At 44.9% G+C, this 15,240-nt stretch overlaps 1 long non-coding RNA gene across 1 annotated transcript; it reads left to right on the top strand.

Moving 5' to 3' along the window:
* Positions 1-4,602: 4,602 nt before the first annotated feature.
* LOC113615128 (uncharacterized) lies at positions 4,603-11,639 on the top strand. Its single transcript, XR_003430917.1, has 4 exons — positions 4,603-5,774; positions 6,585-6,711; positions 7,638-7,759; positions 9,004-11,639. It is a non-coding gene; the product is annotated as an uncharacterized LOC113615128 (long non-coding RNA).
* Positions 11,640-15,240: the final 3,601 nt, after the last annotated feature.

Below are 15,240 nucleotides of genomic sequence, written 5' to 3'. Positions count from 1 at the left end.
GTTTGTCTATATTTTAAAAACATCTTGTGGGATTTTTTATAGATGATACATTGTGGATCATTTTGGTGAGATTTGGCATCTTTATTATGTTGAGTCTTCCATTCCATGAACGTGGTATGTCTCTCCATTTATTTAGATTCTCTGATTTATTTCATTAGTGTTTTATAATTTTCACCTTACAGATTCTGAACATATTTTGTTAGATCTTCATCCATACACCTTTTCTTGGAGTCTTTATATGTGGTATTGATATTTTAATTTCAGTTTGCTCATTATCATTACTGTTATAGGGAAATATTAATTTTTATATGTTGACCTTGTATCCTGTGCCCTTGCTGGACTCAGTTATTAGTTCTAGCAGGGTTTTTTTTTTTTTTTTTTTTTGGTAGATTCATCAGGATTTTCTTCATAAGCAATAATGTTATCAGTGAATAGTGAACATCTTACTTCTTCCTTATGTGTGTCAGTTTTATTTCCTTTTCCTGTCTTTATTCTACTAGCTAGAATTTCCTGTCCAATGTTGAATAGAAATGGTGAAAGAGCACACACTTGTCTTATTCTTTTTTTTTTTTTAATAAATTTATTTATTTTTGGCTGCATTGGGTCTTCATTGCTGCATGCAGACTTCTTCCTAGTTCTGGCGAGTGGGGGCTATTCTTCGTTGCAGTACACGGGGTTCTCATTGTAGTGGCTTCTCTTGTTGTGGAGCATGGGCTCTAGGCATGCAGGTTTCAGTAGCTGTGGCAGGCGGGCTCAGTTGTTGTGGCACATGGGCTTAGTTGCTCTGTGGCATGTGGGATCTTCCCAGACCAGGGCTCAAACCCATGTCTCCTGCATTAGCAGGAAGATTCTCAACTAGTGTGCCACCAGCGAAGCCCACTTGTCATGTTCTTAATGTTAAGGGGAAAGCGTTCAGTGTTGCTTGACCATTAAATAAGATGATAGTGTGGGTTTTTATATAGATGTTTTTTAGTTTGGAAGGTTTCCTTCATTTGCTAAGAGCTTTCATTATGAATAGGTGTTGAATTTTGTCAGATGCCTTTTCTCCTTCAGTTGATGTGATCATATGTCTTTTCTTCTGTAGCCTGTTGATATGATGGATTGACTGGATTTGAATGTTGAACCAGCCTCGCATTTCTGCAGTAATACCTGCAGTCATGGAACATGGAATATAATGATATGTATGTGTGTGTGTATATATACACACATTCCTTTTGCCAGTGTTTTGTTGAGAAATTTTATGTGTAAAATCATGAGCATGTCGGTCTATATTTTATTTATTTATTTTTATACTGTTATTGGTATCTGAGTAATATTGGCCTCCCAAAATGAACTAAGAAGTGTTCCCCCACCCCCACCCCGTCCCCCCCAACCTGGATGAGATTTTGAGGAATTGGTTTTATTTCTTCTCTAAATGTTTGGTAGAATTCTCTGGTGAAACCATTTGGGCCTGGAGATTCCTTTTAATGTAATTTATTAATTGCATCTCATGAGAATATATAGGGATGTCATTAGTTCTCAAACATTGTAAAGTGAAGTCTCAAGTTGAATATCCTATAATAATTTAAAAACAAGGTTATGCTTTGAATAATAGGGCTTGAACACTTTAAAGGACCATAGAGACCCCTTCAATTTAATGATTAGAAAACTGAGGTGCAGAGAAGCCAGGTGACCAGCCCAAGCCCATATTCTCCAGACAAAGGCAGATCCCATCTATTTCTCCTAACTTACTGGACTGCTGTCCATTATACTGCTTATAAAACCCTATCAGGTCTTCCCTGGTGGCGCAGTGGTTGAGAGTCCGCCTGCTGATGCAGGGGACACGGGTTCGTGCCCCAGTCTGGGAAGATCCCACATGCCGCGGAGTGGCTGCGCCCGTGAGCCATGGCTGCTGGGCCTGCGCGTCCAGAGCACTCCGCAACGGGAGAGGTCACAGCAGTGAGAGGCCCGTGTACCGCAAAAACAAACAAAGAAAACAACCCCAAAAAGCCCATCAAATTGGCATTGGGGATGTCATTATTTTCAAAAAACATGTTCTCCAGTTTTGATTATCTTTGCTTCCTTCAGGCATGGATTATTTCGTATTTCATAACTGTTACTAACGTCTGTCCTGTTTTATTTCATTCTCCGTTTTGTTTCATTCTATGCAAGTTAAAGAATTTTTTTGTGGTCCTATATCTTTAAATGTTTTCAATCACATCTTCTGTTTCTATTCTCTGTCCTGTTTTATTTCAGTCTCTGTTTTATTACAGTCTGTTTTATTACATTCTATGCAAGTTAGAGATTTTTTTTTTTTATGGTCCTATATATTGTCAGTTTTACCTATATTCAGTTTGTGCTAAAAAGCAAACATCCTGCAGTTGGTGTATGCAGTTCTATATGTATCTGTTAGGTCAGATTTATGCATTTTGGTGTATGAACCTAACAGAACATAACCAACGTTATTCCTGCCTTATAAAAATTAATTACTGAGATAACATTAAAATATTCTAATTTGTTTATAGATTTAACTCTTTATTCTTATAGTAAAATTGTTTTCTGTAAATTGAATTGATGTTTAAAATTGTGTACAAATTTTAAAGTATAATGTCTTCCTGCTATTTTCTTCCTTGTATCTATTTTTCAGATACAAATACACATTTTTATGTTTTTGTTTAATAATTGTATATATTTTCCAAATTTTTATTTGCTTTATTTCTGTAACATATCTTCAAACTGTGACTTATAAACTGAATATTGCTGTATATTTTTCAACCCACTGAAAACTACTGACTACTAATTCAAACATTTATTCCATATACATTTCCTGTATGATGCATCTTCCTGTTGTGTGCTTATCTTTACTTCAGTTCTGTGTCTTATATACATTCTTTTAAAATTTTGTGTAGATTATTTACATTCTAAACTTCGCTTTTAGTTGGGAATGTATATACTCCTATTTTATTATTGCTTAAGCTAAAAATTACAATGTCTTTAACACAAAAAAGTATAGAGTTAATACCATTACCCTCCTTTTGCACGATGTAAGGGATATTATTGAGGATTGCATGGTAGGTTTTTTTGTTTTGTTTTGTTTTGTTTTTTTGCGGTACGCGGGCCTCTCTCTGTTGTGGCCTCTCCCGTTGTGGAGCACAGGCTCTGGACGCACAGGCTTAGCGGCCATGGCTCACGGGGCCAGCCGCTCCGCGGCATATAGGGATCTTCCCGGACAGAGGCACGAACCCGTGTCCCCTGCATCGGCAGGCGGACTCTCAACCACTGCACCACCAGGGAAGCCCCTGCATGGTAGTTTTATTGTTCTCAACAAGGAGATGTTTTTCATGTTTTACACAGATAATGAATCAATTGTATTGATTCACACGTGCATCCTTCTCTTGGATCTTCATTCCTTCTGTCACTGCAGACTTTTCACCTGGGATCACTTTCCTCTGGCCTTAAATTTAACCTTAGGATTCATTTTGTGTGGGTTAGTTTTCTATTATGATTCTCATATTTCGTGCTGTGTTTTGAAAAACACTTTTGTTGAGTATAGAAATCTGTGTTGGCGGTTATTTCTTCAGCACCTTCACATGTCCTTCCATTATGTCCCTGACCCCACTATATGTTAGGTGTGAGTGGAGACGATTTATTTTGTGTTGATAGTTTCCTGGTGTTAAGGAACAGTACTTGAACCTGATACAAAGAACAACACACCCTAGAAATTGTAACGGTGAGATGGGCTTAGTCATTAGATGGAGTTTTGAGTTGTTGGAATAATAAAAGGATGACAGTGTAGAATGCATAGGAGAAATAATATGTATCTGGTGACCAGGTTGATGGATTGTGACATAAACTGACTAGATGATTAACAACCCCAATTTTCTCTTTCTGGATGCCTGGGAGGACAACGTGTCTCCGCTTTCTTTACAGTTAACTTTGGGACCATGTGAATGAGACATGGCCAGTTGAATACAGGCAGAATTGATTGTGAATGTGTGTCTTAACTGTTCTTGCATTTGTGCACCATTCTGGGAATCTCCTCAGTGGTTCTAGATTTCACACCTCCCCAGGATTTAGTGCTCCATTGCGTACTGTAGGTTCAGGAGATGGGTTGATGGTGTTTTGATGAGGACAGGACCTGATGACCTGAAAAACCTCTAAGCTTCAAACTGGGCCATCTCCTGATCACATATTTGTACCTGGGTCTACCTGTCCTGAAGGTCAAGGGGAGGACAGGAGAGGGAGAGGGAGGCCCCAGTTACTGTGAACTAGATGACATGTCATCTTATGTCACAAACATGAAACCATATCAGCTCCACTCCAGTTAGACCTGAGGACAGTTAGTCCTGATGTTCTGAAGATCTGAATCATGTGGCTTTATTTGTAATGATGCAACTCTTTGGGCATCATGCCTACCTGTAGTTTAAGAAGCCGTCCTGGACTTCCATGGTGGTCCAGTGGTTAGGACTCTGCGCTTCTAGTGCAGAGGGCTCGGCTTCAATCTCTGGTCGGGCAACAAAGATCCTGCATGGCACTCGGCACGGCAAAAAAAACAAACCCTTCCTGCGGTGCTCTTTAAGAAATAAATATGCCAAGTAGTACATACAAATGTATGATTTTATGTAAAGCGTTTAATCAATGCCTATGAGGCTACTTGCCACGTCAAAGAATCATTGCTTTTTCACAAATAACGCCAAGGATCCTGCAAAGAGGTATCCCTGACTTATCCTCCCAAGCCCTGTACGTGAAAGCATTGTGATGTTAATGCTAATGACAGTAATAATAATCGTTCTTATTTACTGAGCATGAACTATGAGATAGGCACTTTTTATGTAAATAACCACGAGGGACTTAGTATTTCCCATTCTAGTCACAGTAGAGCCATGGTTCTTAAACTTGAATGAGCGGTACCAGGATTCCTGAAAGCAGAGAGCGCTGAGCCCCGTCCCCAGGGTTTCTGATTCTCTAGGTCTGGGTAAGGCCCCAGAGCTTGCATTGCTAACAGGTTCCCAGGTCCTGCGGTGGCACGATTAGGGAGGGCGGGGCATTACCCCCAGGCCTACGGAAATCTGGGCACTTTTCTTTAAAAGGAAGCGAAGCCCCGCCCCACCCCGTATGAGGATTCCTGGAGCTAAATTATTTCCCAGTCTCTTCCCGCGGTGCCGCTGGGCCGTCGCCATGGAGAAGGGAAATGGCGCACGCGCGTGGGCACAGGCTGGGCGTTAACTACGTAACCCAAAAGTGGATGCCACCGGCGCTACCGCCCCCAGCTCTAGGCCAATCACGACCTAGGAGGGGGGCGTTTCCTTCGGCTTCGGGGCGGGACTTCCGGCCTCGCTGCAGGAGAACATCCGTCCGTGAGCGGGTGCTGGTTGGACGGCGGCCACGTGGACTCAAGCGTTGCACTGGGGCCGCATCTCTAGGGCAGGACGGGGAAGGAGAGCGAGGTGCCGGGGGCTATCTCCGCACCTTGTCCGAGCCGTGACGCCCCCAGCCCCGGCTCCTTCACTGTGACACTGTGTCCCCGTCCGTGGGACAGGCGACTTCGCGCCTCGTGTTTGCCAGGCTCTGCCGGGACCTCACGGTTTCCCGGGTCTTCTCACGCGCTCCGTTGACAGGGCCCCCGAAGGCGGCGGCCTGGGCCTTTCGAGCGTTTGACATTTCATAGCGAGATTCGGAGTGTGACACGCAGCCCGAGGTGACTCCGCCCTGGTCTCCCGCCTCTCAGGGCCCCATTCAGCCCACTGGGTCCTTTGGCGGTGGCAGGTGCAGCAGCACTGATGAATCCAGCGCAGGTGAGTGGAGGGTCACCCAGGGCCACACCCTCATGGTCCCCGCCCCTTGCGATAGCTGATGGTGTCCTGGGACTCTGCCTTTTCTTCTCCCAGTTCTTGGTCGTGGAGTCTCTGGAGGGAGTCACTTGTGGCGCAGGGTACTGAATTCAGACCAAGGATTTTATGCATAGTTTCCTGTACTGGCAACCAAGGGAGTAAATATCAGAACGGTGTCCTAGTGCATGTGCAAATACTCGGTGAGACTGAGTTGGGAGTGATCAGGGAACAGAGCAGCCGGGCAGAAGTCAGGCCTGGAATGGCAGCCCGAGGAGCTAGACCTCCCTTCTGAAAGTTTGGACAGAAGGTGGAGGTGATTTAACACATAATTCATTGGAAAGCTTTCCTCTGGCTGCACAGTGGAGACTGTGGAAGTGAGGGAGGAGGCAGGGAGACCGGGGAGGAGGGTGAACAGACAGCCTTAAGGCCCAAGTCCTGGGGGCTTGTGGGGGAAGGCTGAGCCTAAGTGTAGTTGTGCCTCGGGGGTAGGCTCTGGATGACACCAGGAGGACTGGCTGGCAGGAGAGTGTTTGAGGTCTGTCATGCCATACTCAGCTGAGATAGTATTTTGTCTGCCCGCGTGCCTGGTTTTGCTCTGGGCTGGACACAGTAATCAGAGGGACATGAGGAGAGAGCAGGCACTAGTGGTGCCAAGCCTGGCATCGCCTCTGAGCTGGGAGGCCGGGGAGGAGAGGGACGGGGTGGGGGGATTAGGTGAGTGGGTAGACTGGGGAGTCCTGTTGTCCATGAGCTCAACTGTCCCCATCGTGGCAGGGCTGTGTGACCTTCGAGGATGTGTTCGTGTACTTCTCCCGGGAGGAGTGGGAGCTCCTTGAGGAAGCTCAGAGACTCCTGTACCGTGATGTGATGCTGGAGAACTTTGCACTTGTGTCATCACTGGGTAAGTCTCTGTTTTAGTTATGTGTTGCTACATGGCAAATTACTCCAAAGCTAAGTGCATTGGAAAGACAAACGTTTATCTCACAGTTGGTTTCGGTCAGGAATCAGGCATATCCTGCTTGGATACCCCTAGCTCAGGGTCTTTCATGACCTTGCTGGCAAGCTGCCCAGGGCTGCCATCTGATCTGAAAGCTCACTTGGTTAGACTAGTCATTTCCTTGTTGGCTGCTGGCCAGAACCCTCCCACAGTTTCTTGCCATGTTGTCTTTTCCATAACCAGGTCACAACAAGGCAGCTGATAGCCATGATAATGAGCAAGAAACAGCATCCAAGATAGAAACTGGTATTTTATCACCTAATCTCGCAAGTGCCATCTCATCGTTTTTGCCATATTCTATTCATTAGAGAGTAATTTTTAGGTCCAGCCAACACTCAGCAGGAGGGAGTTAACAAGGACATGATTCCCAGTTTCCTGGGCTGGCTTTTGTTTTTCTCAAGGGGCAGTTCTGTCTCACAGTTCTGTCACGGCACGGCTTCTTTCCTTGGTTCCCTGGGGTAAGTAGTGTGAGTATCAGGGCTGGGCGATGTGCACCACCAACCTGTACTGCCCCAAAGCTTTGAGATGAAGAATTTGGGGGTGAGAAGTTTTGCAGTCTTCCCCTCTGCCCCAGAGATTCCAGATGGCCTGGCCGCTCCTTGGCTAGGTGTCTGTCCAAATCCCTGGCCCAAGTTCTGCCTCCTTCCTCTAATTTTCCAAGGTCTGACATGGAATTGCAGGCACTGATATGGTTACTCCTTGTGGTGAACACTGAGCTCTTCCTGTAAGCCCTCTTCCAAGATTCTTTTTTTAGTATTTAATTATCTTCTCTGCGGAGAGTGTCTCCCTGGGTCAGTGCTGACCACTCACCAGCTCTTCCTTCCCATCAGGACTTGCGGTTTCCAGGTCTCATGGAGCCACCCAGCTGGAGCCAGAGGGGAGCCCAGGGTGCCTGAGAAGGTAGACGTGGCTCCAGTCACAGCAGAGAAGACCTGGAGGAGGCCTAGGCCTGGTGGGCAGAAGGTGCGGGAATCAGGGCTGGCTTCACTTTATTTTATTTTATTATTTATTTATTTATATTTTTAGAAATTTATTTATTTTATTTATTTATTTTTGGCTGTGTTGGGTTCGTTGCTGCGGCGAGCAGGGGCTACTCTTCCTTGCGGTGCATGGGCTTCTCCTTGCAGTGGCTTCTCTTGCTGTGGAGCACGGACTTCAGTAGTTGCAGCACGTGGGCTCAGTAGCTGTGACTCGTGGGCTCTAGAGTGCAGGCTCAGTAGTTGTGGTGCACAGGCTTAGTTGCTCCGCGGCATGTGGGATCTTCCCGGACCAGGGCTCAAACCTGTGTCCCCTTCACTGGCAGGCAGATTCTTAACCACTGCGCCACCAGGGAAGCCCAGGGCTGGCTTCACTTTATACCAGCACTTTGTGCCACGTCTACTAGTGTTTAGGTGGCAACACCAGTGGCGAAACTTATCCTACTTTTCCTTCCCCAATTTTGATGCCTTGCTCATTTGTCACTTTTACTCTGACCTTAGGTACCTGTTAGTCCCACCCCCCTTTCTAGTCGCACATCTTATCTGCTCTTCTCTTGCTGCTCCATGCGGAACTCTACAGCACTGGGTTTCTTTTAACGTGTCACGAGATGTGCACATATCCTTAAATTTTCCTTGAACACTAAATGTTCTATCTGGCCAGACTTTTCTGGTCCTGGCTAGACCCTTTTTCATAGCACTCACCTGTCACAAGGAACCAGGAACCTTGCTGGGAGATCATTTGCAAAGTGTCATTCAGAGAGCATGCCTCTCTTGCTCACACTGTATCCCATCCTGGTATCCTCTCCTGCAAGGTTTCCTTCATTCTTTTTTTTTTCTTTTTTGCGGTAGGCGGGCCTCTCACTGTTGTGCCTCTCCCGTTGCGGAGCACAGGCTCTGGATGCGCAGGCCCAGCGGCCATGGCTCACAGGTCCAGCCGCTCCGCGGCATGTGGGATCTTCCCGGACTGGGACACGAATCCATGTCCCCTGCATCGGCAGGTGGACTCTCAGCCACTGCGCCACCAGGGAAACCTGTCCTTCATTCTTTAAGCTTTAGAGGCCCACAGCACACAGCAGCCCTTCCTCATCCTGATTCTGGGTCCCCTATGATGCCCATAGTCCCATAGACTAGTTGCCAGTTGTATCAGACACATATTTGTTACTGGATGCCATTTGCTACTAACTGAACATGGACTTCACCAGCATTCATCTTTTTTCAGGTTGTTGGCATGGAGTGGAGGATGTGGCTGCACCTTCTGAGAAGGGAGTTTCTGTGAGAGTGTCACACATGAGAACTCCCAAGGCAGATCCTTCCACCCGAAAGGCTCACCCCTGTGACATGTGTGGCCCAGTCTTGAAAGACATTTTTGCACCTGGCTGAGCCACAGGGAACACCATCTGGGCAGCACTCATACTCCCAACATGTGAATCATGGAGGAGAGACTTTTTGTATAGTTTAAACCTTGACTGGATGCAGAAGCAGTGGAGTGGAGTCTTCAGAAGAGAAAATCCAGGCCTCGTTTGTGAAGTGCTGCAGATCCAGTGTATCAGAGAAGGCCTTCACTTGCAGGGAGGGTCAGAAGAACTTCTTGGCCAGCACCTGGCCCCTCACAATGGGGAGAAGCCACACCGGAGTGTTGGGAGCTTATTCTCTGCTGTCCTCACTAATAGGCCCTTTTGGGTATTGGATTCCCGTTAGGCCAGAAGGCACAACCTCAGGCCATAAAGCTTCTTAGCTGCCCTCATGGAGGGAATGTTGCTCCAGGGTCATTTGATTCTTTAACTCTCTGTTGGGGGCAAACCAGGAAACAGTGAGGGCCATTAGAACTGCAGGAAGAACCCAGGGACAGTTTCCCACAAGGAGAGTTTTCTCCGGAGGATGAACTCTGAACACAATGGTGTGAGGACAGATGATAATCTGCACTCAGGAGTTTTACTAGAGCAATCCTCCGGGAGATGCTTTTCATGAACAGAACTCAACATGGACCAGGTAAAGCTTCCATGATCTACGCAGGGAAGAATCTCTGCAAGTGGAAGAAATGTGGGAAATGGTTTAACAAACGTTGACGTGCCTTTCTCAAGAGGGCAGACCTCAGTCAACTCATGAGGATTTATGCTTAGCAGAACCACGTGACTGCTTCCACTGTGGGAAGGCCTTCAACGGCAGGTCAGAGCTCATGCAGCTACAACAGATTCACACTGAGGAGAAGCCTTATGAATGCAAAGAATGTGGGAAAGTCTCTTGTGTCAGGTCTGTTTTTGTCCCAAATAATATTTCCCACTCCAGAAAAAGTCACTTCGAATGCAAAGTATGCAGGTAAACCCTTTTTGACAGCTGTTTTTTTCACTCATCATGTGAGGGTTCTCACAGGAGAGGATCCCTGAGTGCAATGAATGTGGAAAGGCCTTCATTCACCCTTTTCTATCTGGCCTAATAGGATCCACAATGGACAGAAACCCTTTGAGTGTAAGAATATCAGAGAGCCTTTCACAACAGCTCTTCCCTGACTCAACACATGAAGCATCACACTGAGGAGAAACCCCATGAATATAGTGAATGTGGACAGTCCTTCAGCCTTCGTTCATCCTTCACCAAGCCTCGAAGTATTCATTCTGGGGAGAAACCATATGAGCGTAAGAGATGGGGGAAAGCTTTTCACAAGTGGACTTATTGTGATATCAGAGAACTCATACTGGGGAAAGACCTTTCGAATGTAACTCCTAAGGAAAATCATCTGACCAGAGGAAACGTCTTACTCTGAGAAATTATACCAAAGAGAAACCATGTAAGTGTCATTGCTGTGAGAAAATCTTCTGAGGCCAATCATCACTTATTGTCATCTAAAGAGTCATACTGGAAATGGACCCATCCTAGGACTTTGCACCTGAGAATTTATAAAGGAGAGAGAACCAGTGACTATTGTGCAATTTCAAAAATCTTCAGCTATAGCTCTACCCTTAGTATACACTGAAAAAGCAACCATAGGGATATTTAAAGGACAAAAACAAGGGAGGAAGAAGAAAAGAAGTAGATGTAACAGGAAAAGAAATATATTTATGACTTCTTTCCAGTTTTCCTGACAAACTTGTGACAATTTATTGGTTGTTTTTTGTTGTTATTGGGTGGCAGGGGAGGAGCAGTATTTGAGAGGTAAACACCTAAATTACTACATATGCACTGTCTGCCATGCCATGCCAGGAGAGCTGGAGAGCTGGACACTTGAGAACAGCCCTGCAAATATTTATTTGTTACAAAATATTGTCTTATATGAAGCCTTGAATTATGAAGCATTTAAAACTTAAAAGAAATTAGGATACTAAGAATGTTGTTTAAAATTAGATCTAAGGAGATAAGGACACACTTATGAATGGGTACATTTTAGTGTACTGCTTAAAACCATTTAAGGCTTCATTTTCATTTTTTAATTTATTCATTAATTATTGAGATATAATTGACATAACGGTGTGTAAGTTTAAGAATGTACAACATATTTAATTCGATACATTTATATTGCAGTATAGTGCCATTGTAGCCTTAGCCTCTGTTGTGCCACAGAAGTATCATTTCTTCTAGTGATGGGAACAAATAAGATCTTGTCTCTTGGCAAGTTTAATGTTTATAATGCTGTTTTGTTGTCTGTAATCCTGTACTTTATATTACATCTCCAGGAATTATTAGTTGTAAGTAGGTACCCTTAAACATCATCACCTCTCCCATCCCCTCACCCACCTCCAGCCTTTGGTAAACGTCATTCTACTGTTTTCCAGTTCAGTTTTTGGTTTTGTTTTGTCTTTTTAGATTCCACATATAAGGGATATTGTACGGTATTTGTCTTTCTCTGTCTGACATATCTCACTTAGCATAACATCCTCAAGGTCCATCTGTGTTGTCGAAAATGGCAGAATTTCCTTTTTTCCTCAAGGCTGAGTAGTAGTATTCCATTGTAGGTATATATACATTTTTATCCATTCATCCATTGATGGACACTTAGGTTGTTTCCATATCCCGGCTATTGTGAACTACAATAAACATGGAAGTGCATATATCTCTTTAAAAACCTGTTTTTATTTCCTTCAGAGTTTGGAGTTGGGATTGATTGGGGTTGCAGCCTGTCTCCACCATGCCTATCCCCAACCACATGACCTTGGTCTTGTCACTTATCCTCGGGGTTCAGTGTTCTTGTGTGTAAAATGGGAAGATGGACATTGAACTAAAGCTTAGGAAGCAAATTAGAAAGAAGGAAGAGCTTGATGTGGAGACCCCTGAATGATGCAGGACCCCCAGGCAGGGTTGGAGTTGCAGAAGAACATCTCCAGCAAAGGTAACAGGTGTCAACACAGACTGACAAGAGCATTGTCTGGTGCAGGAACCAGTTGACAGTCACTGAAGCCGTAGAGGGGAGAGGGGTGGGCAGTGAGAGCAGGGCAGGGAGAGATGAGTTGGGTTTTGTACTCGTGCAGTTTGAGATGTGTGTCAGACATCTAAGAGGAAAGGTCGATCTAGTTGGATGTGCAGTCTGGAGTTTGGGGGTCATTCGGGTCTGCAGATATGTGGTGCTAGTGCGTCCAGCACCAGGAACGTGTCTGACACCTGTGGTGGATCAGTGAGGTTTATTGGTGTGCTGCAGTGTGGGTTACCACACCGTGAGAAATGTGGGGCCCTCAGTATGAAGGTGTTAGGACATTTTCTAGGCTCTGGGCTTGTGTTCAGTGATTTGGAGAAGAGTTTAAGGAAATGGAGCTTTGGTCTGAACTGGATGCTGTCAGGAAACGGAGTTGGTTTTATGATCAGATATCCTGAAATTTGTTATTTACAAGGCAGGGGAAGGCAGCGGCACTAAAGCAGCAGCTACTGGAAGATGCAGCTGTCACTCATGTTACCCAGGAGAGGGGGCTATCTGCTTGTTTGCACAGGACTCTGGTTGTCTGTGCTCAGATATGATGATAGGGTGGTTTTGTCATTGTCTCATTTCATCATGGTCACTGAGTGGTCCTGACTGATGTTGGTGTTCTGTGAACTTGTTTATATTGTAAAAAATAGTAAATAAAAACCTAGGTTAAATAGAGTCAGGAGGGAATTCCCTGGCGGTCCAGTGGTTAAGACTCGGCGCTTTCACTGCCAGGGCCCAGGTTCCATCCCTGGTCTGGGAACAAAGATCTCACAAGCCATGTGGCACAGCCAAAAAAATAATAATAATAAAATAAAACATTAAAAAAAAAAAAAAGGAGGCCAGCAGGGGAAACTCTCACACCCTGCAACTGACAGCAGAGCTCAACAGGAAGAAGAAAGACTCCTCCTCTTTCTTGGCAAGGACTCAGCCAGTGAAAAGCCCTCGACTCTTTCTTTACTACAGCCCTCTTAATTTACTTTTTACCTCTATAAAAGTGTTCTACCTTTGCTGTGCAGGTCCTTGCCTGGTGGCTCGCCATGGTTGCAGACTCCGAGTTACAATTCTCAGCTGACCCTGAGTAAGCCAATCTTTGCTGGAGCAATATATGGCAGTCTTTCTTTTAGGTGAACAATATTCAACAGGAGAAACCCAGAGTTCAGAGGTGAGTGCCAGACCAGCAGCCTGGCCCCCAGGATCCCCCTGAACTCTGCTTTCCCCCTTCCAGTCATAACCCCTTCCATGGCATATAATTTAAACCTGTAATACAGATCAGCACCACACACAGAGTTCTAGGCAGAGGGAACATCCTGTGCAGTGATGGGGGTGTGGGAGTGATCCTGGGGCACTTGAGAAATTGAAAGTTCAGTGTAGGGAACTCTGAGGCCAGGGCCTGGGGACTGGTCAGAGAGGCCTCTCAGAGCAGGTGAATTCTGAGTTGGGACAAGCTGAGGGCACAGATATCCCAGCAGACACCCTGTTCCAGGAGTGCCCAACTGCTTGCAGAGCCTGAGTGGCACTAAGAGGTCCCCTTATGGTGACTGGGCTAGGGCAGAACAAGGGACATGGGGTCAGCATAGGCACCTAGAGGGAGGCACACGCAGGGCACACCCAGACACGCCGTGGGACATGTATAGACCAGGAGTGGACTCTACAGGACCATCACACATAGGACTCCCCAAAAATGAATCGGCAGATGTGCACAGACACATATGTGGGACACAAAATCCTATGCAGATGCACACACAAATTCCCACCAGGACACAAACAGAATAGAGAGGATATATTTATATTAACTAAAGACACACACATGAAAACAGACATAGACACCCAGACACGTGTGCACACAAATCCCATACATACCAAGAACGGTGCTCACAGGGACATGCATGGGCAAAAGGCAGATGCACCCATTGGCACAAACATGTACGTGCAGACACGGGCACAGGCATGCAGAAAGAGTATGGAGACACAGAGAAAGAAACTCCTAGACACACAGAAAGACTACACAGAGATCACAGGGACAGCGGAAACAGGTACATTGAGAGAGGGCTCCATGTACAGAGCCAAAGGTAGACACCTTTGCACAGCCATGTTGACAGAAGCAGATGTACAAATGGTCATACATAAATAGGTATAGCCATCCAGAAAGACACACAAGAGCTCACTCGGTCACATACACAATTACACAGGCGTTCCCAAATGCAGATAATCAGATCTGTACACATAGGAATGTGATAATAAATGTTTAACACCTGCTCTTAAGAAGAAAGTGCACACAGATTACATAAATTCATTACAAACTTTACAGATATAAAGGATGCATAGCACACAATTTACAAATGATGATAATATATCCAACAGTCTCTACTGTAAATTCCACATGCCAATTAATTCTCACAGTGCTTTCATTAATTTCAGTTTTAACTCTTATGTGTCAAGATTACCATTAAATTTCAACATATGTATATATTATAACCAAGCAACTCCAATTCTAAGCGTATACCCATTAGAAATTAGGGCATTTTTTTTTCTCCAAAATATATATACATGAAGGTTTATAACAACTTTATTGATAACAGCCAAGAGGTTGAAACAACTCACTCAACCATAAATGGGAACATGCTTAAACAAATTATGATCTGGTCACATGAATGAGGGTGTAAGAGTGTAGAATGTAGAAGATGAATAAAAAATGGGTGTCTGGTGATCAAATCAAGGATTGTGCTAGAAACTGGCTAGTCATTCACCAATACTGTTTTCTCCTCCTGGACACCTAAGAGGACAGTCATGTCCCAGCTTCCCTTATTTAATTTGGGACCATGCAAATAAATTTTGGCCAATGGAAATGGGCAGGAGTGATTGTGAATAATGTGTCTTCAGTTTATCTTCTCATTTATGTTCCTTCCTGGGGTTGCCTCTTTGGACCTCACTGTTTGCAGTTTTCACACCTCCCCACGAATTATTGCTCCTTTGGGAGCTGAAGAGAAGGAGGACCAGACCTGGTGACCCTGAGCCACTAGATATCAGACTGGACCATGTCATGATCATACATTTGTACCTAGGTCT

The sequence above is a fragment of the Aethalodelphis obliquidens genome, unplaced genomic scaffold, assembly GCF_003676395.1.
Source record: "Aethalodelphis obliquidens isolate GAN/ISIS:26980383/991018 unplaced genomic scaffold, ASM367639v1 scaffold113, whole genome shotgun sequence".
NCBI classification, from domain to species: domain Eukaryota; kingdom Metazoa; phylum Chordata; class Mammalia; order Artiodactyla; family Delphinidae; genus Aethalodelphis; species Aethalodelphis obliquidens.
The sequence above is the reverse complement of the archived record's forward strand: the minus strand, read 5'-3'. Positions and strand labels throughout refer to the sequence as shown.